The sequence below is a fragment of the Mesoplodon mirus genome (assembly GCF_964341445.2).
Source record: "Mesoplodon mirus genome assembly, chromosome: 9".
NCBI classification, from domain to species: domain Eukaryota; kingdom Metazoa; phylum Chordata; class Mammalia; order Artiodactyla; family Ziphiidae; genus Mesoplodon; species Mesoplodon mirus.
In genome coordinates this window covers 105,027,961-105,053,467 of record NC_138985.1, presented here as the reverse complement: position 1 = coordinate 105,053,467, position 25,507 = coordinate 105,027,961, and positions in this window count along the sequence as shown.

The following is a 25,507-nucleotide window of genomic DNA, read 5'->3' as shown; positions in this document are numbered from 1 at the left end:
AACAAACCTAGAGGTATCATGCTCCCTGACTTCAGTCTATACTACAAAACTAAAGTAATAAAAACAGTATGGTACTGGCACAAAAATGGATGCAGAGAGAGATCAGTGGAACAGAATATAGAGTCCAGAAACAAACACACCCACATACGGTCAATTAATCTACAACAAAGAGGGCAAGAATATACAACGGGGAAAAGGCAGTCTCTTCAATAAGTGGTGTTGTGAAAACTGGACTGCTAATGTAAAAGAATGAAATTAGAACATTTTCTCACAGCATATATAAAAATAAAATCAAAATAATTAAAGACCTAGATGGAATGCCTTAAACCCTAAAAGTCCTAGAATAAAACATAAGCAGTACACTCTTACATTGGTCTTAACAATATGGCTTTGGATCTGTCTCCTCAGGCAAGTGAGGGAAAAGCAAAAATAAACAAATGGGACTACTGCAAACTTAAAACCTTTTGCACAGTGAATGAAATCATCAACAAAATTAAAAGGCCACCTACTGAACTGTAGAAGATATTTGTAAATGATATATCTGATAAGGGAGTAATATACAAAATACATCAGGAACTCATACAACTCAATATCAAAAAACAAACAACCTGATTAAAAAATGGGTAGAGGACCTAAGTGGGCATTTTTCCAAAGAAGACATACAGAGGGCCAACAGACACGTGAAAAGCTATTCAACATCACGACACATTAGGGAAATGCAAATCAATGAGATATCATCTCACACCTGTCAGAGTGGCTATCATCAAAAAGACAACAAATAACAATTGTTGGATGAGGAGAAAAGGGATTCCTAGTACACTGTTGGTCGTAATGTAAATTGGTACAGACACTATGGAAATAACAGTATGGAGGTTCCTCAAAAAATTAAAAATAGAACTGCCATAATATTCAGCCAATCCACTCCTGGGTATATCTGAAGAAAATGAAAACATTAATTCAAACAGATATATGCACCCCAATTTCACAGCAACATTATTTACAATAGCCAAGATATGGAAGCGACCTAAGTGTCCACCAATAGAAGAATGAATAAAGAAGCTGTGGTATAAATATATATATGCATATATATATATATATGTATACATATGTGGTATATACACACATGCACACACAATGGAATATTATTCAGCCATAAATGAAGAATGATTTTTTTTTGCCATTTATAGCAGCATCAATGGACCTGGGCATGTTGTGTGTACTGAAATAAGTCAGACAGAGAAAGATAAATACTGTGTTTTCACTTTTATGTGGAATCTAAAAACTAAAACAAATGAACAAATACAACCATACAGAAACAAATACAGATATAGTAGTTACAACAGGAGAGAGGGGTGGCAGTAGAGACAAAACAGGTGAAGAGGACTAAGAGGTACAAACTACTAGGTGTAAAATAAATGTTACAAGGATGTGATAAGAGTGTAATGTTCAGCAGAGAGAATATAGTCAATATTTTATAACTTTATGTGGAGGATAATCTATAAAAATATCAAATTACTGTGCTACATGCCTGAAATACTATAATATTTTAAGTAAATTGTACTTGAATTCAAAAAAAGAAAAGTCAGCAAAAAATTTACTCTTTAGTAAGAAAGAACTCCAAATGGCCAATAAAAGTACAAAAATGTGAGCAACCTAATTGGTCATCAGGAAAAATCAAATTAAAACTACAAAAAATAAGACAGCAGAACCATCAGAATGGCTAGAATTTAAAATGACTAAAAGCACCTACCTTTTTAGAGCAAATAGATCTTTCGAACACTGCCAGTGGGAGTCTCAGTCGGCACAGTCACTTTGGAAAATGGCTTGGGAATGTCTGCTAAGGTTGAATATACACAGACTCCAAGACCCAACAACTTTACTCCTAGTTATTTTGGGGGTTTTCAATGTTCATTTTTACTAATTTTATCCTAAACGCACACTTGAAGTCATCCAGATCAGAAACAGATTTCTTATTTATTACTTCTTGGTAAATAAAAACTATATTGCCCACTATAATACGCCTTTTGCCCCAGGTTTTCACTCCTGGGACCACGCAATGAGAGCCATTGGAAATGTTCCATACGTGAATGGACGGATTCTCCATAGGCCAGGGAAGAGAAAGAAATGATTTTCTCTCCCCTTCTGACAGTGTGTCTTCCTGACACTTGGTATATAAATAAAATCTCTCCAGGAGGCCATTAGCCACATAATCTTTACTGTTGTGAGACCTAGTGTTGTGAGGCCTCATTGATCCTTGAAATGTAAATAGTGAGATAGATAAGGCCCCAGTCTCTGAGTATGATACTAACCCAAGTGCCTATCCCTTTGGCTTTGGGGGAGATAAGAGAAGTTTCATTATTCGTTTGGATCAGAGCAATTAGCTCCTTCATTAGGGAAACAAATGGCTATAGCTTTCATCTTTATGGTATGTGAATATGTTTCTAAGCGAAGTGAAAACAAATGTCTCTAACTTTGTAGCATATTTGTTTCCATGGCTAGGACTTTTTACATGAACACTGAAAAATCCAGGAATGTTTTATTTTCCCACAATTATGCACCCAACAGAAATGTGTGCACATGTATACCAAAGACATGTTAAAGGATGTTCATAGCAGCATTATTCTTTTTCCCCTTAACTTTTTCTTTCTTTCTTTCTTTCTTTCTTTCTGTCTTTCTTTCTTTCTTTCTTTCTTTCTTTCTTTCTTTCTTTCTTTCTTTCCTTCCTTCCTTCCTTCCTTCCTTCTTTTTCTTTCTTTCTTTCTTTCTTTCTCACTAATTGAGACATAATTGATATGTAGCAGTCAGTAAGTTTAGGGGGTAAAACGTATTGATTTGATAGATTTATATATTACAATATGATCACCACTGTAGCCTTAGCTAACACTTCTGTCGTTTCACATAGTTATAATTCTTTTTCTCCCAGCTTTATGGAGATATAATTGACATGTAACACTGTGTGGGTTTAAGGTGCACAATGTGTTCATTTGATACACTTAAACATTGCAAATGATTGCCACCTTAGTGTTAGCAAACACCCATCTCACATCACTTATTTAGCATTATTATTAGGAGTTCCAACCTGAAAACCACCTGAATGTCTACCAACAGAATAGATAATTATCTATTATGGTATATCCATACAATAGAATTCAACACGGCAATAAAAATGAAGACAACTCTGGTATATGCAACAACACAGATGATTCCACACACAGCTTGAAGCAAAAGAAGCCAGACAAAAAGAAATACATACTCTATGATTCCATTGCAATAAAATTTTTAAATAGGTGAAACTAATCTATGATGTTAGAAGTCGGGATAACGCTTACCTTTGGCAAGGAAAATGGAGACAGTGAAGGGGAAGGAAGCAAATCAAGGGGCTCTGAGTAATAGTCTGCGTTGATCTGGGTAGTGGTCACACAGGTACATTTACTTTGTGAAGAAATCATGGGCTGGCTGGTTATGATTTGTATACTTTTCTGCATATATTTTATATTCAAAATTTTAGTTTTCATCAAGGGGGAAATTTCTCATAAGGGCTCCCACAACTCTGACAGAATTCAAGGTCAGCCTAAATTCTGGCTTCTGGAAATGCTAAAACAGAGACTAGAAAGCAACGGAATGCAAATGCTCGTTTTTCCCTACCTCTCCTTGGTGTTTCTCTCCTCCTCTACCTCATTCTTTCCTTTCTCTTAAGTCTGGTTGGCAGAAGAAGACAGATGAAGTAGTAAGAGTAGCTAATAGAGTGGTTAATATTGTTTATTCCTAAAGGATTTTCTTAATGGAATATACATAGGATTTGAAGTTCTCTTGTTTGAATTATTCCCAATAGGAATTAGAACAGAGCTGATATTTTTAGCCTCTATGTACAGGCAGGGAAGGCATTTATTCTGATGGGTGTTATCTATTCCACTCCTCTTATTAAATAGTTTGAATACGACCTCTGGCTTAGAGTTTTTAAATAAACAGAGGGAAAAAAAACTTTCATTTCAAAGCAAATAGACACTAATTATAAATTTAAACTTGAAATTTTCTGTAATAGGAAAATTCTGATCACTGAGAGGATAAAATAAAGCAAGCTGACAGTTTTCTATGCCAGAGGGACTACAGGTGATAGCTAGTAAGTTGAGAGATATCTCTAATGTTCCAAAGCAAGTTTCTAAAGCCAGAATCATTCCTTCACACACCTGCAAAAGATTCAGAAGCCCATGAGGAAGTAAACATTTATTTCAAAAATAAACTTGAAAGTTTGGAAATAAAAACAGACAAGCTGTTTTCTTTTATAAGAAAAAGTGGCTCTACACAGTCAGATGTACCATAATCAGAATTTCAAAGAGCAGAAGTAACAGGTGACAACTTACTCAGAGATTTTCAAACCTACTGAACTGCAGAATAAGTGTAATTTACATCCATTAAACATCATATAAGTGGAGAGGATTAGAAATAAAGAGACAAGGATTCCAACTCCAATTTTGCCACCGACTATATGAATTTTTTTCTCTGTAAAACAAGAACAAGCACTCATACTCTATCATGAGAAACAAAAGATCAGGTGAAAATTCTTCCAAAGGAAGCTTACAAGCTATATTTGTAATTATTATTAAAATCTTATGGCTTCTTCTCTTTTATCTCTTTCTCTTTTTCCTTATGTCTCCTCTTCCTCCTCTCCCTTTTCATTTTTCCTTCCTCCCTTTCCACCTACTTTCCTTATTTTTACCTCTTTTCTTTCAACCTTCTCTATTACTTCTTTAATTGTCCATAGTATGGTATTTCAACTGACCATATAGTATATATACACTTGTCTTTCTCTCTTAAACATCAACTAAATTGCTACTTTTACTTGTTTGCAACACAAAATTAATTTAGTTTCAATGAGTCACTGCTTTAGAGAAGAAAAAAAATTTTTAATGTTTCTTACCCTGGTCTAAAAGAATCATCCTTGGATTTATTGAACTAAAAGATTTAGTTTGTTAGTGAACAATATTTCAGGGTCACAAGGAACCAACCTACTAGTGATTTTCCTTTCAGGGACATTGAACCAAACACCACCTCATTTCTTTTGGTTGCCCTGTATCTTACCCTTGAGCGAATATGTATCTGGCATGCCTCCCATCCAGATCCACTTTCTGAATGTTAAATGAGATCCTAGGATCTCTGATCAATGTTAATTAATCAATAAACACTTTATCAGCATTCACAATATGTATAGCTTATATTAGATCCTTTGAAAACTGGAGCTAAGAGAGAAGTGTTTTTTACTTCAAGTATCTTTCTTCATATTTATACCGGGAAAGAGTATAAATATGATCTTATAAATAAGAATAGACGCATTCAGTTACATTCACTCAGCAGACCAAGAGAACTCTTCGCTTGATACTGTCAGACTGGTGAGAATACCAAGAAAATTAGGGGAAGATTCCTATCCTGGAGGAATTTATCATCTAAAAGGGAAGAAAGATAAGTAAACAAATAACTACATTAAAATGCAATGTGGTAAGTACCACAATAGCAGATGAATAGCGAATAGGATGAGGAAGGATTAATTCTGTCTAAGGGAGTCAAGGCTCCACAGAGGAGGAAGCATCCAGCTGAGGCCCAGGGAGCTCACCAGGGGAATGAGAGAGGAAATGACACGTAAAACATGGTTTTGTCATTCACTGGCTTCTCTTCCTCCGCCTGCCCCTCAAATGCTGGTATCCTTCAGAGTTCAATACAAGATCCTCTTTACTTCCAGCTCTTCATGCCTTGTTAGAGAGCTTTCACCCACTTTATGACTTCTATGGGAAGGCTATCAAATTGGCATCTTCAGCCTCCGTGAGCTACCTATTTATCTATTTGCCAGTAATCTACATTTGAAGGGCCCAGAGCCGGTTCGTACTTATCAAGACCAAACTGAACTTAATCTTTCTTGCTGTTTATCATGGGTAATGATGCCTCAGCCCCCTAACTGGTCTACTCTGATCCACTCTCAGTACTCGGGACTGAATGATATCACTAAAATACAAATTTAGTCTTGAAATTTCCCTATTTAAACCTTTCAAAGTTTTTCCATTGTTCTTAGAAAACGTCCAACATATAGTTTTGTGGGTTTTTTTGAGATTGAATATACACTTTAATTTTAGAAGAGTTAAGCTCCTTCCTGATGTAGTCTGCTCTCTCAGACAGCGGCTTATTCTAAATGCTTCAGCAAATAACGCAAAACAGTATGGTAAATCCCTATCCTTCCTAAGAGCGCTGCTGGAAGAGATTTCTCCCTAACCCTGGCTAAGGCTCTCTTTATTTATTAGGGGGATTAAACTTAATTCCCTTGATTTGTACTTATTCTTTCTAACAATGGTTTATACATAGGACTTCAGAGAGGCTTTTTCAGATTTCAGATGCAAGTTCAATGTCAGCATTTTTTTTTTTTTTTTCCTGGTTTGGCTAAATCACAACAAAGGAATAGTTGCCAGTAAAGCATGCTATGCAGAATCCAGGACTTATATGGTGACTCAACATTGAATTTTACTCCCATGATTTTGTTGGAAATTAGATGCTGCTACTGAGAATACCAGAAGCATTGGCTTCGGGTTCAGTAGAGGTAAGTTGAGTTTATGAAAAGTAGGATCTTACTATGCAGTCTCTTGATTACTGCTGAAAGAACTGTGCAGTCTCCTGATTATTGTTGCAAGAACTTCTTGATTGAATTGATACATCATCTATTTTTTTTTCCATTTTACAAAGTTTTTTTTTTACAAATTTATTGGAGTATAATTGCTTCACAATGGTGTATTAGTTTCTACTTTATAACAAAGTGAATCAGTTACACATATACATCTGTTCCCATATCCCTTCCCTCTTGCCTCTCCCTCCCTCCCACCCTCCCTATCCCACCCCTCCAGTCGGTCACAATGCACCGAGCTGATCTCCCAGTGCTATGCAGCTGCTTCCCACTAGCTATCTGCCTTACATTTGGTAGTGTATATATGTCCATGCCTCTCTCTCGCTTTGTCACAGCTTACCCTTCCCCCTCCCCATATCCTCAAGTCCATTCTCAAGTAGGCCTGTGTCTTTATTCCTGTTTTACCCCTAGGTTCTTCATGACATTTTTTTTCTTAAATTCCATATATATGTGTTAGCATACGGTATTTGTCTTTCTCTTTGTGACTTACTTCACTCTGTATGACAGACTCTAGGTCTATCCATCTCATTACAAATAGTTCAATTTCGTTTCTTTTTAAGGCTGAATAATATTCCATTGTATATATGTGCCACATCTTCTTTATCCATTCATCCGATGATGCACACTTAGGTTGTTTCCAGCTCCGGGCTATTGTAAATAGAGCTGCAATGAACATTTTGGTATATGACTCTTTTTGAATTATGGTTTTCTCAGGGTATATGCCCAGTAGTGGGATTGCTGGGTCATATGGTAGTTTTATTTGTAGTTTTTTAAGGAACCTACATACTGTTCTCCATAGTGGCTGTACCAATTCACATTCCCACCAGCAGTACAAGAGTGTTCCCTTTTCTACACACCCTCTCCAGCATTTATTGTTTCTAGATTTTTAAATGAAGGCCATTCTGACTGGTGTGAGATGATATCTCATTGTAGTTTTGATTTGCATTTCTCTAATGATTAATGATGTTGAGCATTCTTTCATGTGTTTGTTGGCAGTCTGTATATATTCTTTGGAGAAATGTCTATTTAGGTCTTCTGCCCATTTTTGGATTGGGTTGTTTGTTTTTTTGATATTGAGCTGCATGAGCTGCTTAAAAATTTTGGAAATTAATCCTTTGTCAGTTGCTTCATTTGCAAATATTTTCTCCCATTCTGAGGGTTGTCTTTTGGTCTTGTTTATGGTTTCCTTTGCTGTGCAAAAGCTTTTAAGTTTCATTAGGTCCCATTTGTTTATTTTTGTTTTTATTTCCATTTCTCTAGGAGGTGGGTCCAAAAGGATCTTGCTGTGATTTATGTCATAGAGTGTTCTGCCTATGTTTTCCTCTAAGAGTTTGATAGTTTCTGGCCTTACATTTAGGTCTTTAATCCATTTTGACTTTATTTTTGTGTATGGTGTTAGGGAGTGATCTAATCTCATACTTTTACATGTACCTGTCCAGTTTTCCCAGCACCACTTATTGAAGAGTCTGTCCTTTCTCCACTGTACATTCCTGCCTCCTTTATCAAAGATAAGGTGACCATATGTGCGTGGCTTTAACTCTGGGCTTTCTATCCTGTTCCATTGATCTATCTTTCTGTTTTTGTGCCAGTACCATACTGTCTTGATGACTGTAGCTTTGTAGTATAGTCTGAAGTCAGGGATCCTGTTTCCTCCATCTGCGTTTTTCATTCTCAAGATTGCTTTGTCTATTCAGGGTCTTTTGTGTTTCCATACAAATTGTGAAATTTTTTGATCTAGTTCTGTGAAAAATGCCAGTGGTAGTTTGATAGGGATTGCATTGAATCTGTAGATTGCTTTGGGCAGTAGAGTCATTTTGACAATGCTGATTCTTCCAATCCAGGAACATGGGATATCTCTTCATCTATTTGTATCATCTTTAATTTCTTTCATCAGTGTCTTATAATTTTCTGCATACAGGTCTTTTGTCTCCTTAGGTAGGTTTATTCCTAGATATTTTATTCCTTTTGTTGCAATGGTAAATGGGAGTGTTTTCTTAAGTTCACTTTCAGATTTTTCATCATTAGTATACAGGAATGTCAGAGATTTCTGTGCATTAATTTTGTATCCTGCTACTTTACCAAATTCATTGATTAGCTCTAGCAGTTTTCTGGTAGCATCTTTAGGATTCTCTATGTATAGTATCATGTCATCTGCAAACAGTGACAGCTTTACTTCTTCTTTTCTGATTTGGATTCCTTTTATTTCCTTTTCTTCTCTGATTGCTGTGGCTAAAACTTCCAAAACTATGTTGAATAAGAGTGGTGAGAGTGGGCAACCTTGTCTTGTTCCTGATCTTAGTGGAAATGGTTTCAGTTTTTCACCATTGAGGACGATGTTGGCTGTGGGTTTGTCATATATGGCCTTTATTATGTTGAGGAAAGTTCCCTCTATGCCTACTTTCTGCAGAGTTTTTATCATAAATGGGTGTTGAATTTTGTCAAAAGCTTTCTCTACATCTACTGAGATGATCATATGGTTTTTCTCCTTCGATTTGTTAATATGGTGTATCATGTTGATTTATTTGCTTATACTGAAGAATCCTTGCATTCCTGGGATAAACCACACTTGATCATGGTGTATGATCCTTTTAATGTGCTGTTGGATTCTGTTTGCTAGTATTTTGTTGAGGATTTTTGCATCTGTGTTCATCAGTGTTATTGGCCTGTAGTTTTCTTTCTTTGTGACATCCTTGTCTAGTTTTGGTATCAGGGTGATGGTGGCCTCGTAGAATGAGTTTTGGAGTGTTCGTCCCTCTGCTATATTTTGGAAAAGTTTGAGAAGGATAGGTGTTAGCTCTTCTCTAAATGTTTGATACAATTCGCCTGTGAAGCCATCTGGTCCTGGGCTTTTGTTTGTTGGAAGATTTTTAATCCCAGTTTCAATTTCAGTGCTTGTGATTGGTCTGTTCATATTTTCTATTTCTTCCTGATTCAGTCTTGGCAGGTTGTGCATTCCTGAGAATTTGTCCATTTCTTCCAGGTTGTCCATTTTATTGGCATAGAGTTGCTTGTAGTAATCTCTCATGATCTTTTGTATTTCTGCAGTGTCAGTTGTTACTTCACCTTTTTCATTTCCAGTTCTATTGATTTGAGTCTTCTCCCTTTTTTTCTTGATGAGTCTGGCTAATGGTTTATCAATTTTGTTTATCTTCTCGAAGAACCAGCTTTTAGTTTTATTGATCTTTGCTATCGTTTCCTTCATTTCTTTTTTATTTATTTCTGATCTGATTTTTATGATTTCTTTCCTTCTGCTAACTTTGGGGTTTTTTTGTTCTTCTTTCTCTAATTGCTTTAGGTGCAAGATCAGGTTGTTTACTCGAGATCTTTCCTGTTTCTTATGGTGGGATTGTATTGCTATAAACTTCCCTCTTAGAACTGCTTTTGCTGCATCCCATAGGTTTTGGGTCATCATGTCTCCATTGTCATTTGTTTCTAGGTATTTTTTTATTCCCTCTTTGACTTCTTTAGTGATCACTTCGTTATTAAGTAGTGTATTATTTAGCATCCATGTGTTTGTATTTTTTACAGAACTTTTCCTGTAATTGATATCTAGTCTCACAGTGTTGTGGTCGGGAAAGATACTTGATACAATTTCAATTTTCTTAAATTTACCAAGGCTTGATTTGTGACCCAAGATATGATCTATCCTGGAGAATGTTCCATGAGCACTTGGGAAAAATGTGTATTCTGTTGATTTTGGGTGGAATGTCTAATAAATATCAGTTAAGTCCATCTTGTTTAATGTATCATTTAAAGCTTGTGTTTCCTTATTTATTTTCATTTTGGATGATCTGTCCATTGGTGAAAGTGGGGTGTTAAAGCCCCCTACTATGAATGTGTTACTGTCAATTTCCCCTTTTATGGCTGTTAGTATTTTCCTTATGTATTGAGGTGCTCCTATGTTGGGTGCATAAATATTACAATTGTTATATCTTGTTCTTGGATCGATCCCTTGATTATTAGGTAGTGTCCTTTGTGTCTTCTAATAGTCTTTATTTTAAAGTCTATTTTGTCTGATATGAGAATTGCTACTCCAGCTTTCTTTTGATTTCCATTTGCATGGAATATCTTTTTCCATCCCCTTACTTTCAGTCTGTATGTGTCTCTAGGTCTGAAGTGGGTCTCTTGTAGACAGCATATATATGGGTCTTGTTTTTGTATCCATTCAGCCAATTTGTGTCTTTTGGTGGGAGCATTTAGTCCATTTACATTTAAGGTAATTATCAATATGTATGTTCCTATTCCCATTTTCTTAATTGTTTTGGGTTCGTTATTGTAGGTCTTTTCCTTCTGTTGTGTTTCTTGCCTAGAGAAGTTCCTTTAGCATTTGTTGTAAAGCTGGTTTTGTGGTGCTGAACTCTCTCAGCTTTTGCTTGTCTGTAAATGTTTTAATTTCTCCATCAAATCTGCATGAGATCCTTGCTGGGTAGAGTAATCTTGGTTGCAAGTTTTTCTCCTTCATCACTTTAAATATGTCCTGCCACTCCCTTCTGGCTTGCAGAGTTTCTGCTGAAAGATCAGCTGTTAACCTTATGGGGATTCCCTTGTGTGTTATTTGTTGTTTTTCCCTTGCTGCTTTTAATATGTTTTCTTTGTGTTTAATTTTTGACAGTTTGATTAATATGTGCCTTGGTGTATTTCTCCTTGGATTTATCCTGTATGGGACTCTCTGTGCCTCCTGGACTTGATTAACTATTTCCTTCCCTATATTAGGGAAGTTTTCAACTATAATCTCTTCAAATATTTTCTCAGTCTCTTTCTTTTTCTCTTCTTCTTCTGGAACCCCTATAATTCGAATGTTGGTGCGTTTAATGTTGTCCCAGAGGTCTCTGAGACTGTCCTCAGTTCTTTTCATTCTTTCTTCTTTATTCTGCTCTGCAGCAGTTATTTCCACTATTTTATCTTCCACACCACTTATCCGTTCTTCTGCCTCAGTTATTCTGCTATTGATCCCATCTAGAGTATTTTTAATTTCATTTACTGTGTTTCTAATTGTTGCTTGATTCATCTTTAGTTCTTCTAGGTCCTTGTTAAATGTTTCTTGCATTTTGTCTATTTTATTTTCAAGATTTTGGATCATCTTTACTATCATTATTCTGAATTCTTTTTCAGGTATACTGCCTATTTCCTCTTCACTTGTTAGGTCTGGTGGGTTTTTATCTTGCTCCTTCAGCTGCTGTGTGTTTTTCTGTCTTCTCATTTTGCTTAACTTACTGTTTTTGGGGTCTCCTTTTGCAGGCTGCAGGTTCGTAGTTCCTGTTGTTTTTGGTGTCTGTCCCCAGTGGCTAAGGTTGGTTCAGTGGGTTGTGTAGGCTTCCTGGTGGAGGGGACTAGTGCCTGTGTTCTTGTGGATGAGGCTGGATCTTGTCTTTCTGGTGGACAGGTCCACGTCTGGTTGTGTGTTTTGGGGTGTCTGTGGACTTATTTTGATTTTAGGCAGCCTCTCTGCTAATGGGTGGGATTGTGTTCCTGTCTTGCTAGTTGTTTGGCATATGGTGTCCAGCACTGTAGCCTGCTGGTCGTTGAGTGAAGCTGGGTGCTGGTGTTGAGATGGAGATCTCTGCGAGATTTTCACCGTTTGATATTTTGTGGAGCTGGGAGGTCTCTTGTGGACCAGTGTCCTGAAGTTGGCTCTCCCACCTCAGAGGCACAGCACTGACCTCTGGCTGCAGCACCAAGAGCCTTTCATCCACACGGCTCAGAATAAAAGGGAGAAAAATTAGAAAGACACAATTAGTAGAAGAAGAAAGAAAGAAGGAAAGAAAGAAAGAAAGAAAGAAAGAAAGGAAGGAAGGAAGGAAGAAAGGAAGGAGGGAAGGTAGGAAAAAAAGAAAGAGAGAAGATAAAGTAAAATAGAATAAATTATGCTAAAATATAATAAAGTTATTAAAATAAAAAATAATTATTAAGAAAAAAATTTAAAAAAAAAACGGACGGATAGAACCCTGGGACAAATGGTGGAAGCAAAGGTATACAGACAAAATCTTGCACAGAATCATACACATGCACACTCACAAAAAGAGGAAAAGGGGAAAAAATCATAAATCTTGTTCTCAAATTCCACCTCCTAATTTGGGGATGATTCATTGTCTATTCAGGTATTCCACAGATGCAGGGTACATCAAGTTGATTGCTGAGCTTTAATCCGCTGCTTCTGAGGCTGCTGGGAGAGATTTCCCTTTCTCTTCTTTGTTCTCACAGCTCCCAGGTCTTAGCTTTGGATTTGGCCCCGCCTCTGCGTGTAGGTCGCCTGAGGGCATCTGTTCTTGCTCAGACAGGACAGGTTTAAAGGAGCAGCTGATTTGGGGGCTCTGGCTCACTCAGGCCGGGGGGAGGGAGGGGTATGGATGCGGGGTGAGCCTGCGGCGGCAGAGGCCAGCGGGATGTTGCACCAGCCAGAGGCGCGCCGTGAGCTCTCCTGGGGAAGTTGTCTCTGGATCCCTGGACCCTGGCAGTGGCGGGCTGCATAGGCTCCCCGGAGGGGGGCGTGGACAGTGACCTGTGCTTGCACACAGGCCTCTTGGCGGCGGCAGCAGCAGCCCCAGCGTCCCACGCCCGTCTCTGGGGTCCGCGCTTTTAGCCGCGGCTCCCTCCCATCTCTGGAGCTCCTTTAAGCAGCACTCTGAATCCCCTCTCCTCGCGCACCAGGAAACAAAGAGGGAAGAAAAAGTCTCTTGCCTCTTCGGCAGGTCCAGACTTTTCCCCAGATTCCCTCCCGGCTAGCTGTGGCGCATTAGCCCCTTCAGGCTATGTTCACGCCGCCAACCCCATGTCCTCTCCCTGTGCTCCGACCGAAACCCGATACCCGAGCCTCAGCTCCCAGCCCCGCCCGCCCCTGCCGGTGAGCAGACGAGCCTCTCAGGCTGGTGAGGCACCGATCCTCTGTGCGGGCATCTCTCCGCTTTGCCCTCTGCACCCCTGTGGCTGCGCTCTCCCCCGCAGCTCCGAAGCTTCCCCCCTCCGCCACCTGCAGTCTCCGCCCACGAAGGGGCTTCTAGTGTGTGGAAACCTTTCCTCCTTCACGGCTCCCTCCCACTGGTGCAGGTCCCGTCCCTATTCTTTTGTCTCTGTTTATTCTTTTTTCTTTTGCCCTACCCAGGTACGTGGGGAGTTCCTTGCCTTTTGGGAGGTCTGAGGTCTTCTGTCAGCGTTCAGTAGGTGTTCTGTAGGAGTTGTTCCACGTGTAGATGAATTTCTGGCGTATCTGTGGGGAGGAAGGTGATCTCCGCGTCTTACTCTTCTGCCGTCTTCCCCTTTCCCCTCCCAACATATAGTTTTCACAAGATGCTGGATTATCTGGTCATTGTGGACCCACCCCCAGCCATCTTTATTGCTGTCCTAGCCCCTCATTTTACACCTCCAGTAATACTGAGGTGACACACTCTTCTCCTGTACTTTGTCTTTGAAGACCTTCTCATTCTCCAGATCGCAGATTTAAAGATTTCTGTCCCTGAAGTGTGATTCCCAACCCTCACAATGAAGACTAGAACCCCATCCTCTCTGGCTCCCATGCAAATCTTATGACACGAATTGTAGTGCGTGTTTCCTCATCCGGTTATATATACCCTCTCCATCACAAGGTCCATGAGAGAGCCAGTATGTCTGCCTTGAATAGTGGTCTGTTCCTTGGCACGTATGTGCTCAACATGAGAAGAGAGATATATCAGAACTGGTGAAAATGAGAAAGAAAAAAGAAGAAGAAAGCAGTTTAAAGAGTGCTGGGTGCGTGTAAACCACAAGAAGGAACGCTCGCCTCCACGGAGGGTGCATGACTTGGATTCCAGACAGACAGAGAACAAAGGCATAGAAACTGGCTAGCTGATGTAAAGCTAATCTTTAAAGCTTATATCTAAGTTAGGGACTGGCTTAGACACTGCCAACTTCATGTCGAAGTCTAATTCTCCCTTCTCTTTCACGTACTTCCTTGAAGGGAAGGATTACATTCACCTAAGAGATCACCTAAAGCTTCTTGACTATTCGTCCCTGCCGAGAAATCTTTTTTTTTCAGTTCTTCAGCTTACACTGAACTCTTGGAGGGCTTGGACCACCACTAGAATGAACACTGTATGTTGAGACATCTCTCTCTCACACTCACACCCCTAAGAAGGAATAGATCATTAGGGAATCCTAATATGTAACCAGTGAATTGAAATAACATTACAGGCTGGCATGGTGTGCTTTCCAGTTTGGTTAAGACATTTGTTCAAATAAATTAATGTTTCTGTCTCAACTGATTGAAACAAATGTGCCTACCTAAGCAAATAGAGTAAAACTATTTATAGGAGTAGGAGTAGGATAAGAATTTCATTATTTGTTAAGAGATCAACAGAGTACTTGATATATATCACTGGATTTGTTCATGTGACTCTTAGAATATTGACTGAATCTTCCATTCAGTTTTTTCATTATTAGTAATCAACTGATATGTAAGTACAAAGCAGGGTTATAATAGCTTTAACAAGGCTTACCTAAAACATAATTATTTCCTCCATAAACAGCATTACTCAGATATGTGTTATCCTGGAGAGTGGTAGGAAGCAGTCATAGAATTGTCTCTAAAACTGAGTTTTTAAGTTACTGACATTGGCTAATGTAAAATAAACTCAATGCATTTTCTTAAGTTCTGCAATTGCTCAAGAGATCCATTTTATATGTTTATACAGATGGACTTCTGGTAAGTCAATAACTGAGAAACTGATGAATGTTCAATAATCATGCACAAATAGATTTTTAAGCATTTAGCCAGAAAAAGCAAACTGCTTGGGACCCCTATATTAGAAAGGATCCAGCAAGATGAGGGGAGAGGTTATCATTCCATCATGGAGGAGGGAGTCCTTCTGAGAATGGATGAAATGTAATCCAACACAAGACACTCTGGGAAGAATCCAATCCCAGGATCTAGAGAACAGTGGAGGTCTTAGAAGAGCTTCCTCCGTTGGGCCTGCCCATCCCAGGCACAATAAGGAACCAGGAGAGTTGTGAGCGAGGACATCTGCCAGCCACTGAGATGGTGGCCTCTAAAGAAACCCCTCTTTCTTTCTAGAGAATCTATAGCACAGACAGACTGATTTTGATTGAAAATTCACACACACATACACACACACACAGGCTTAAATCACAAAGATAATTCTTTGCCTTATTTCTCTGAAAAGACCAAGATAATTAGATCATTGGGCTTCAGGTAAATCTCAGTGGCTTAAAAAATGTGCACTGGACCCAATTTCTTTCTCTCAATTGTTTTGCTCTGCTTCCTCAATACAGGCTCCATTTTTGTTAGGCTTTCCTCTTGAGATCCCAAAGTAGCTCCCACATCTCACAGAACTAAACAATTCCAGGTTTCAAGTCCAAGAAAGACTGCTGCTTGGAGAGTTTGAACAAAAGTTCTGGCTTTGAGTCGTGTTGGACCTTTTTGGTTAGACTTGAGACAAATGTCTTAACCAATCATGGGGGCCAAGGAGATGGGATGTGTGGATTGGTTCAAGCCAGTTAGATTCTAACTTAGGAGCGGACAGTGAGTTCTATCTCATTTAACTCACCCGTCTGAAAAATGTGGGGTATTGTTAGGAAAAGAGCAAAAAAGTCTAGGTTCTGGAGAAGCATCCAAGAAATATTCTATTTCATGTCACTTCAGTTACACCAAACACTTATTGTGTAGTTAGCATATGCCAGCCCTGTGCTAGGTGCTGGACTTGGGGAAGATTTGGAATGAGATATTGGGAATGCGTAAGATATAAAGATGACTATGGCATGGTCTCTGATCTCAAGGGATTTAACCCTCTGTCTGGGGAGACAAATACTAATAATTTCCTTGGCAAGTCACGTCAGAGGCATTGACAAACATGCGTCCTTTATACATACACCCTGGAGGTAACTGCAGGACAGTTTGGCAATGAACCCTGGTCCCCTTCCTTCTTTCATGTCCATGGTTCCCACATCCTCTGCATTAAGGTACTTCTATATGGCATATTTTGGCAAAGCAGAAAACTTCTAGATTATTGTGAAATTGTTATAAGGAGATGGAGAAAGAAGCACAATTTTTCATTTTAAAATTTTAAAGGTTTTTATAAAACCACTGATTGCCAAGTATAAGAGTAATCATTTATTTAAATCATATTTTTTTCTTTCATAGTTTTCTTTAAATTTAATTTAAAGAGCTGTCATTCTTTTTCCAACGTTATGTCTTATCTGTCTCCCCTCCTGCTGATGGTGTTTTTAAGCAATGACAAAATGACATTAAAAATTCAATCAAAATGGCTATTTTTTCATCACTCTTTGACTACAATTATGTATTAACTGTGAAGAATAGCCTTTTCCCTCAGCATGAGAAAAGATGTTAGAATCTATCGTCAAGATTCACAGGGTTTCTCTTAAATACAAAGTCCTGCCTGTGTTTTATAAAGTCACAGTTTCTGTGACTGGAGTATTACCTAAGCATGTGGTTACTCCATGAATTACCAAAAATGTTACAGTACTTTGTTAAGGGTTTTTAAAACGTAGAGTATCTGTTATAGGAAACCCAGTAGAAGATTCTCCAACATTAGAAGGGACACAGGCTTCCTTACTGCCCCTAGTGTCAGGATTGAATAAGATACCGTAGGTACTGGTAAAGCCATTTTAAGTAGGAAAATAGAGATGAACTAAACCCTTGAGGATGAGTAAGGATAAGCATCCTAAGAAATCCTTCTAAGGTAGAGCAAGAAGGCTAACGGTGGCATGCAGACCCCAAAAGTTAAGTGCTAACAGGGTCATCAGCCTCTGGGTTGAGAACAAGTAAAGAACAAGAGAACATGGCTGAGGGGGACAGTGGAGAACATGGTGTGGGGGCACACTGGGAAGGGAGGGGCTTGTGATGGGGCCTCTCTGTGCCACAAGGGAGGAGAGTGGAATACAGACTTCACATCTCTTCTTCTGAACCTGCAGCCAAGCATGCATACAGTTTTGACTGGCTGATGCAAAGAGCCAATCAGCCCCTACGAGCTTAGTTCTGAGGCTCTGGAATTTACACAAGGTGGTTCTGTCCATAGGAAGACTCCTGTTGATGGAAGACCAGCAGTAAAAACATAGAAATTAAAATCACTGTCCTCTTTCTTCCTCCTAATTAACTCTGAGACAGAATACGGAGTGACTCTTTCTCATTCCCAGTTGTTTTGTCTGAGCCCAGAGTTCATAGTGATGGGACGGCTACATTTTCTTTCCCGTCCACAACAGAAGGTACTTGGCATCTCATCTTAGAAGTGACGCCAATTTTATGTGGCCACTTTCACATCTAGGTTCAGGAGATGTCGAAACATCCCTGATGATGTGCAAAGAAATTGTTCCTGTGCTTTCATGATGTCTTGATAAGGCTAAAGCCTATGTATCTCACATGGAATATTTCTCCCTTATTTTGCCCTAAGAGAGAACTACATCTGTCATCACATCAATATCTCTAACTTTGTTAAGTTCCACTATCCTAGAAATAGAGAATTTAATTCTATGCTTTGACAAGCTAGCCAATTTGATAGATTATATGGAGTTAAGTATGTTAGTGACGAATAATAATTTAATATGGTTTATAGAGCAAAAATGAAAATATATATATTGTATATATCTTATATAATATACATATTTTTTAACAGAGCTTCTTAATATCTTAAAAAATATCATCAGGGGATTACAAAAATGTAGCCTTTCAATATCCCTCACAGAAACCATGGCTGCCTACCTGGATATGTACAAGATCCCTGCTCCTGGCCCATCCTACCAGAATCCTTTGTGTTTTCTCCTATGCTTAAATATTTGCATGTTAATTTTACATGTATGTGCCTTTTTGATGTCAGTTCATTTGTCTGCCTGCCTTTTAAATCCATGTGCCTCAGTGATGCCTTAAATTCTTTAAATTGTTGTTTACCAGAGGAAAGAGGATCTGCCTAATTCTCCTTAATACAGCATCATATTTAAATAAATGTACTTAATAAGTGCTTTTTATTTCAAGAAATATTATGTGCAATATTATATCACAAAGTTATTTCTTCATGATGTCTTTTGGGGGTTTTACTGTTTACTTTCTTTGACAGCTAACTTTTTTTTAATCTCTCTTAATGCTGTCCCCAGTATAGAGGACAAGAAGCAGCCATCCTTAAGGAGTAAACAAAATAGCAGTAACTGTTCCCTCGTCTCTGGGTGTAGCCCTGGTCACAGAACTCTAAGCTTCATTTCCTCAGTATGCAATGCAGATCACGTTGTTTTATAAGACACGCATTTCCCTGGAGTATTTAAGATGGCAGCTTTCTCCTCAAGCCACCAACTTCCACATCTTTAGGTCAAAAATGTATCTCTCTCTCTTTTTTATTTGATCTCTTATTTTACAGATGAGGGAATTGAGATCCTTAGAGGTTAAATAGCTTGCTCATGGGGACACAGCTAATTAGCAGACTTGCAGACATCATTCATCAACCTTAAAAATGTCCTTTCAGAATGTTTTCATGTATAACCTATTACCCTTAAGAAAGCTCCTCTCCTAGGGTGTGGAAAAAAGGGAACACTCTTGCACTGCTGGTGGGAATGTGAATTGGTACAGCCGCTATGGAGAACGGTATGGAGGTTCCTTAAAAAACTAAAAATAGAACTACCATATGACCCAGCAATCCCACTACTGGGCATATACCCTGAGAAAACCATAATTCAAAAAGAGACATGTACCAAAATGTTCATAGCAGCCCTATTTACAATAGCCCAGAGATGGAAACAACCTAAGTGTCCATCATCGGATGAATGGATAAAGAAGATGTGGCACATATATACAATGGAATATTACTCAGCCATAAAAAGAAATGAAATTGAGCTATTTGTAATGAGGTGGATAGACCTAGAGTCTGTCATACAGAGTGAAGTAAGTCAGAAAGAGAAAGACAAATACTGTATGCTAACACATATATATGGAATTTAGGAAAAAAAAAATGTCATGAAGAACATAGGGGTAAGACAGGAATAAAGACACAGACCTACTAGAGAATGGACTTGAGGATATGGAGAGGGGGAAGGGTAAGCTGTGACAAAGTGAAAGAGCGGCATGGACATATATACACTACCAAACGTGAGGTAGATAGCTAGTGGGAAGCAGCCGCATAGCACAGGGAGATCAGCTCGGTACTTTGTGACCGCCTGGAGGGGTGGGATAGGGAGGGTGGGAGGGAGACGCAAAAGGGAGGGGATATGGAAACATATGTATATGTATAACTGATTAAATTTGTTATAAAGCAAAAAAATAAAATTAAATTAAATTAAAAAAAATAAAAATAAAAATACAGTAATCAAAATTAAAAAACAAAACAAAACAAAAAAAAAAAAAAAAAAAAAAAAAAAAAGAAAGCTCCTCTCCTAAGAGCTAGGAGTTTCGTCAATACTATCCACCTTCCTTTGTAATTAACTTTTGTTTTATCTCTCTTAATAGAGTCCATAAAATAGAGGACAAGCAGCAGTAGGTATTTTTAACCTACTACAGTTTCTGTATGTTATTAAACCAAATTTAAAACAATGTAAATTATTTAAAATAAGAAGCAACCAAGGTCTCATCAACATAATAAAATCAGAGCTATTTGATTTTATGTTCTTTCCCAAACTTCCTTTTTTATCTATTAATATATGTATTTTTAGAAGGCTGTAGTATAGTAGTATTTGTTAAATGCGTGTTTATGTGTATTATTGTTCTATTTTTCCCTTAACTTTATCTTGTTCATTTTTCTATCTTTTTATAAAATCCTAGAAAAATATATACAATGTAACTGCATAATCATGATGCAGAGGATAATTAACTTAGCCTTTCCCCTATTTTTGGACACTTAGGACATTTCTAATTTTTCACTGCTATGAGCAGTGTTGAAGAGAACAAATTTGTACAAGTAGAAGCACAGCAGTCTTTACACAGGAAACCATGCCTGGAACAAATATCCTCATGCCAAGTGACAACTCTGGTTCAGGCTTAAATTTTGTGAAACAGATCACGCAAATATTGAATTTTGTTTTGACACAGCATACATTTGCTTTGCCAAGATAGGGCTGGCGACAGAATGAACTTGGCTTTGAGATGTTTAAATGTTTTCCTTGGATAGGAGACCTTTTTATTGAGCTGTAAACTCTTTGGGTAAATATTTATTTTTCTTCTAGTTAGAATAGGAAAAGAACTTATACTTTATAGTGTTGTACACCTAGTATTGACCAGTACTTAATATACACTATCCAGAACCTCCCCAGAAACTCTGTAGAGGAGATGCTATTACTGTGTTTGATAAATTTACAAAGGGAGAACTGAGGCTCAGAGAACTTCAAGATTGCCAGAACCAATTGCCAGTTAATTGACTTCAAGTCCATGTTCTTGACATTGGCCTGTCTTACCATATCATGTATTGGTACCACATCAAAACTGAGCAGCAGTGAGAGGATACAACACCCAGTTGTTTTATTTAAACAGCTTTATTGAGATATAATCCACATACTGGACTCATTTAAAGTGTACAATTCAATGACTTTTAGTATATTCACAGATATGTGCAACCCTCACACAGTTTATTTTAGAACATTTTCATCACCTCAAAAAGAAACCTATGGGACTTCCCTGGGGGTCAGTGGTTAAGATTTTGCTTTCCAATGCAGGGGGTGCAGGCTCAATCCCTGGTCAGGGAACTAAGATCCCACATGCCTCAGGACCAAAAAAACCAAAACACAAAACAGAAGCAATGTTGTAACAAATTCAATAAAGACTTTAAAAAATTGGTCCACATCAAAAAAAAAATCTTAAAAAAAAGAAAGAAATCTATGCCCTTCAGCTATCACCCCTTCCAACCTTCTCTCTCCCCAACCCTAAGCAACAACTAATCTACTTTCTATCTCTGTAAATTTTCCTGTCTGTACTTTCAAATGAATGGAATCATAGAACATGAGGACTTTTGTGTCTGACTTCCTTCACTTAGCATAATGTCTTCAAGTTTTATCCAAGCTGTAGCATGTGTCAGTACTTCTTTACTTTTCATGGCTGAATAATATTACATTGTATGGATATATCATATTTTGTTTATTCATTAATCCATTGATGGGCTGTTCCAACCTTTTGCCTATTATGAACAATGCTATGATAGACATTTATATATACATGTTTGTGTGGACATATGCTTTTATTTCTCTTGGCTATATACCTAGGAATGGAATTGCTATGTCATATGATAATGACAATCAGATAAGCATTTGAGGAACTGCCAATCTTTCAAAATAGCTGCGCCATTTTACATTTCTACCATCATTGAATGAAGGTTTTCTCCACATCTTCGTCAGTACTTGTTATTATTTAACATTTTTGTTTTGGCCATCCTAGTGGGTGTTATAGTCACCTAGAGGTACCAGAACTATATTTAGATTATACATCACTGTATCTCAACTGCCTCTTGGGTAAAAAGCAGATCTGACCAATCATAGAAAAAGCTCAAAGCCAAAGAAAAAGTCAAGGGCAAAGCAGATGAAAAACAAATTTTATTTCTATGAGACACATAAGCTTAAATTTAAAGACTATTTATGTGATCCACATGTCTACACATCCTTATATTTCAACATAAAAATTTTGGAAATTCCTTTCATTAACTGGTTTCAGTTGCAAAATGGTAGTTATCAAATATGCCCCTTTACCTCCATCCCATCTTCATTTTCTACTCTTTCATCCAAAGTTACTTGTGAATGTGAGAAAGTTAATTCTCTAGAGTCCCATGCTACTTGCCTTTCAGGATTATGAGACAACTTAGTTATTCAATACAAAGATTTTTACTGAGCATCTCCTATAGCCAGACTCTAGCCATGGAAGGTGTTGGAGCTCCAATTGTGAATAAAACCAGATAAAATCCTTGCTGCCTTGCGACTTACCATAAAGTGATAAAGAAGTTATCAATCAAATAATCACAAAAATATATCATAAATCTACACCTGTTCTAAGTGCCACACAGAACATGTACTTAATTCAGGGATTTTCAAAACTGGTGAGTGTACAGGAAGTTGGGAAGTGAGTTGGCAGGGAAACTTTATTTGCTGGGAATGTTTGTGACAGTGAGATGTTGAATTTATGGCAGTGCATTAAGAGTTTCATTCTATCTCAATTTTTTTGCCAGACCACACTGTAAAGAGCTTCCAGTGAAGCTTCTGGGAGTCCAAGAAACAAAAATATAATGTAGTTTTCCTTACAGTAAACAGAAATAATTTTACTAAATTTTTTTTAAATAATAATAATTTTACTATTATTAAAGATCATATTCTGATAGACATGTCTATTAGCCTCTCTACTAAGCTACATCAAACATTCAAATATATTTCAATGGATCTGATTATATGAAATCTATTTTTTTATATTTTTTTCCTTATTTCTTTTTGTTGGTTTCAAATTCTACTTATTTTTTCCATGTGTTTGTTGTTGCACCATTTGTTTTATTATTCTATATCTTCATTTCACATAACCTGTGGCCCTTTTTTTGACCATTTGTGGTTTTATCTCTTATTTTACCTACAAAGAAATTCAAAGCTTATTAATAAAACAATTTCTCAGACATTTCTATTTGGTATAAAAAGAAATGGATTTGATCTTTTCTAAGTTTATATCAAAGTTTAACTAGACCCCTAATTTATATGCCTATAATTCCCTATTGTTTAAAAATGGTTCTTTGGAAGACTAGGTTTCCAAATGAGTGGAGTTTACCTGGATTTTACCTGGCTTAATTACTTCTTAATGTATGGCATTGTATAACTGATATAGGCTCCGAGGTCAGATCTGAGCTTGAATCCAGACTCTATTATTTACTATTGGTGTGATCTTCAATGAGCTATCTAATTGCTCTGAACCTCAGTTCTTTCATCCAAAAAAAGTTTTTTTTATGTAATACTTTTACAGGATTTTTAGCATTAAGTAATAGAACTTATATAAAACATTTTATACATTTAGCAAAAAATATTATTAAAAGGTAACCTGTAAATAATTATCTTCTTTTGTATTTTCACCACTTTAGATTCATCTGGAATGTAGGAAAGGTTATTTTATCCCTCCTAGGAGATTTACAAGGCATTTTGTTTTTAAGTACAAAGCCCTCTTGACCAGTGAGAAAGATAAGCAATCTCTTTTGTGTCTGAAGCCTGGCTTCCTAAGAAATCAAACACTAGATGATTAGTCATCAAGTTCTATTGATGGAGAAATGTGTATGATAAAATGTTAAGGTTTGTTTTATTTTATTGAAAGAAAAAAAGATGAAAAGATAGAGGCAGCTGGTCCTTAGATGGATGCCTGGAATCTGAAGGAGAAAGATTATAGAAACTTTATGGGTAGAGCCTTGAGCCTCCTCAAATGGACATGGGAGGATTTCGGGATGGTGGTGAGGTGCCACTTATTGATGGGAGCTGTTTAGGGAGCCTTCTGGCAGGCCCCTAGGCCTATACTTAGCAGACAAAATCTGCTTACCTTCTGGGTATAGAGCTTGGCAATGGCACCAAGCAGCAGTCACAGAGTGATGATGGGTGACCAGCTCACTCCCAGTTCACAGTAGGACTGAAAGCAACCTCAACAGTGGTGGTAGTCACAACCCAAAAGACCAAAACTCTTCCCTACTAAGAAGTCAGAAAAGTGATGGAGGTCTTTAAAGACCTGTGAATCCTTGAAAAATTCCAGAGAAAGTAAAGATCACAACTAGAACAGTAACTGATGTTGGACTTCTTGCCAAAATAGTTTTTTTCTATTCGAGGACAAGAGGGGAGCATCTTGCACTTTTTGTAATTAAAGAAAAAAGAAGGGGGGCATATTTTAATTGAAGTATAATTAACTTACAATATTATATTAGTTTCAGGTTTACAACATAGTAATTCAGTATTTTTATACGTTGAGAAATGATCACCACAATAAGTCTAGTTGCCATCTGTCACCATACAAAGTTATTACAATATTATTGAATATATTCCCTATCCTGTAAATCTCTAAGATTTATTTATTTCATGACTGGAAGTTTGTACCTCTAAATCTCCTTCACCTACTTCACCCATCCACTACCTCTCTTCCCTCTGGCAACCACCAGTTTTCTGTAGCAATGAGTCTGTTTCTGTTTTATGTTTGTGCATTTGTTTTGGTTTTTAGACCCCACATCTAAGTGAAATCCTATGGTATTTGCCTTACTCTGCCTGACTTAGTTCACTTAGCATGATACCCTCTAAGTTCATATATATATATGGCACATTTTCTTTATTCACACATTTATCAATGATTTAGGTTGCTTCCACATCTTGACTATTCTTAAAAAACATTATAATGAACATTGGGGTGCATATATCTTTTCAAATTAGTGTTTTCACTTTCTGCAGATAAATACCCAGAGATGGAATTGCTGGAACATATGGTAGTTCTATTTTTAATATTTTGAGGAACCTCCATACTGTTTTGCATAGAGGTTATACCAATTTACATTCTCACCAACAGTGCATGAGGGTTTCCTTTTCTCCACATCCCCACTGACACTACTTAGTTCTTGTCTTTTTAATGATAGCCATTCTAAATGTATGAGGGGATACCTCATTGTGGTTTTGATGTACATTTCCCTGATGATTAGTGATGAGCATCTTTTCAGGTACCTGTTGGCCATCTGTACATCTTCTATGGAAAAATGTCTAATCAGTTCCTTTGCCCATTTTTTAACTGGGTTGTTTGGTTTCTTGATACTGAGTTGTATGAGTTTTTTGTATATTTTGGATATTACTCCCTTATCAGATATATTGTTTTCAAATATCTTCTCCAATTCAGTAGGTTTCCTTTTCATTTTGTTAATGGATTCCTTTACTTGCAAAAGCTTTTAAGTTTGA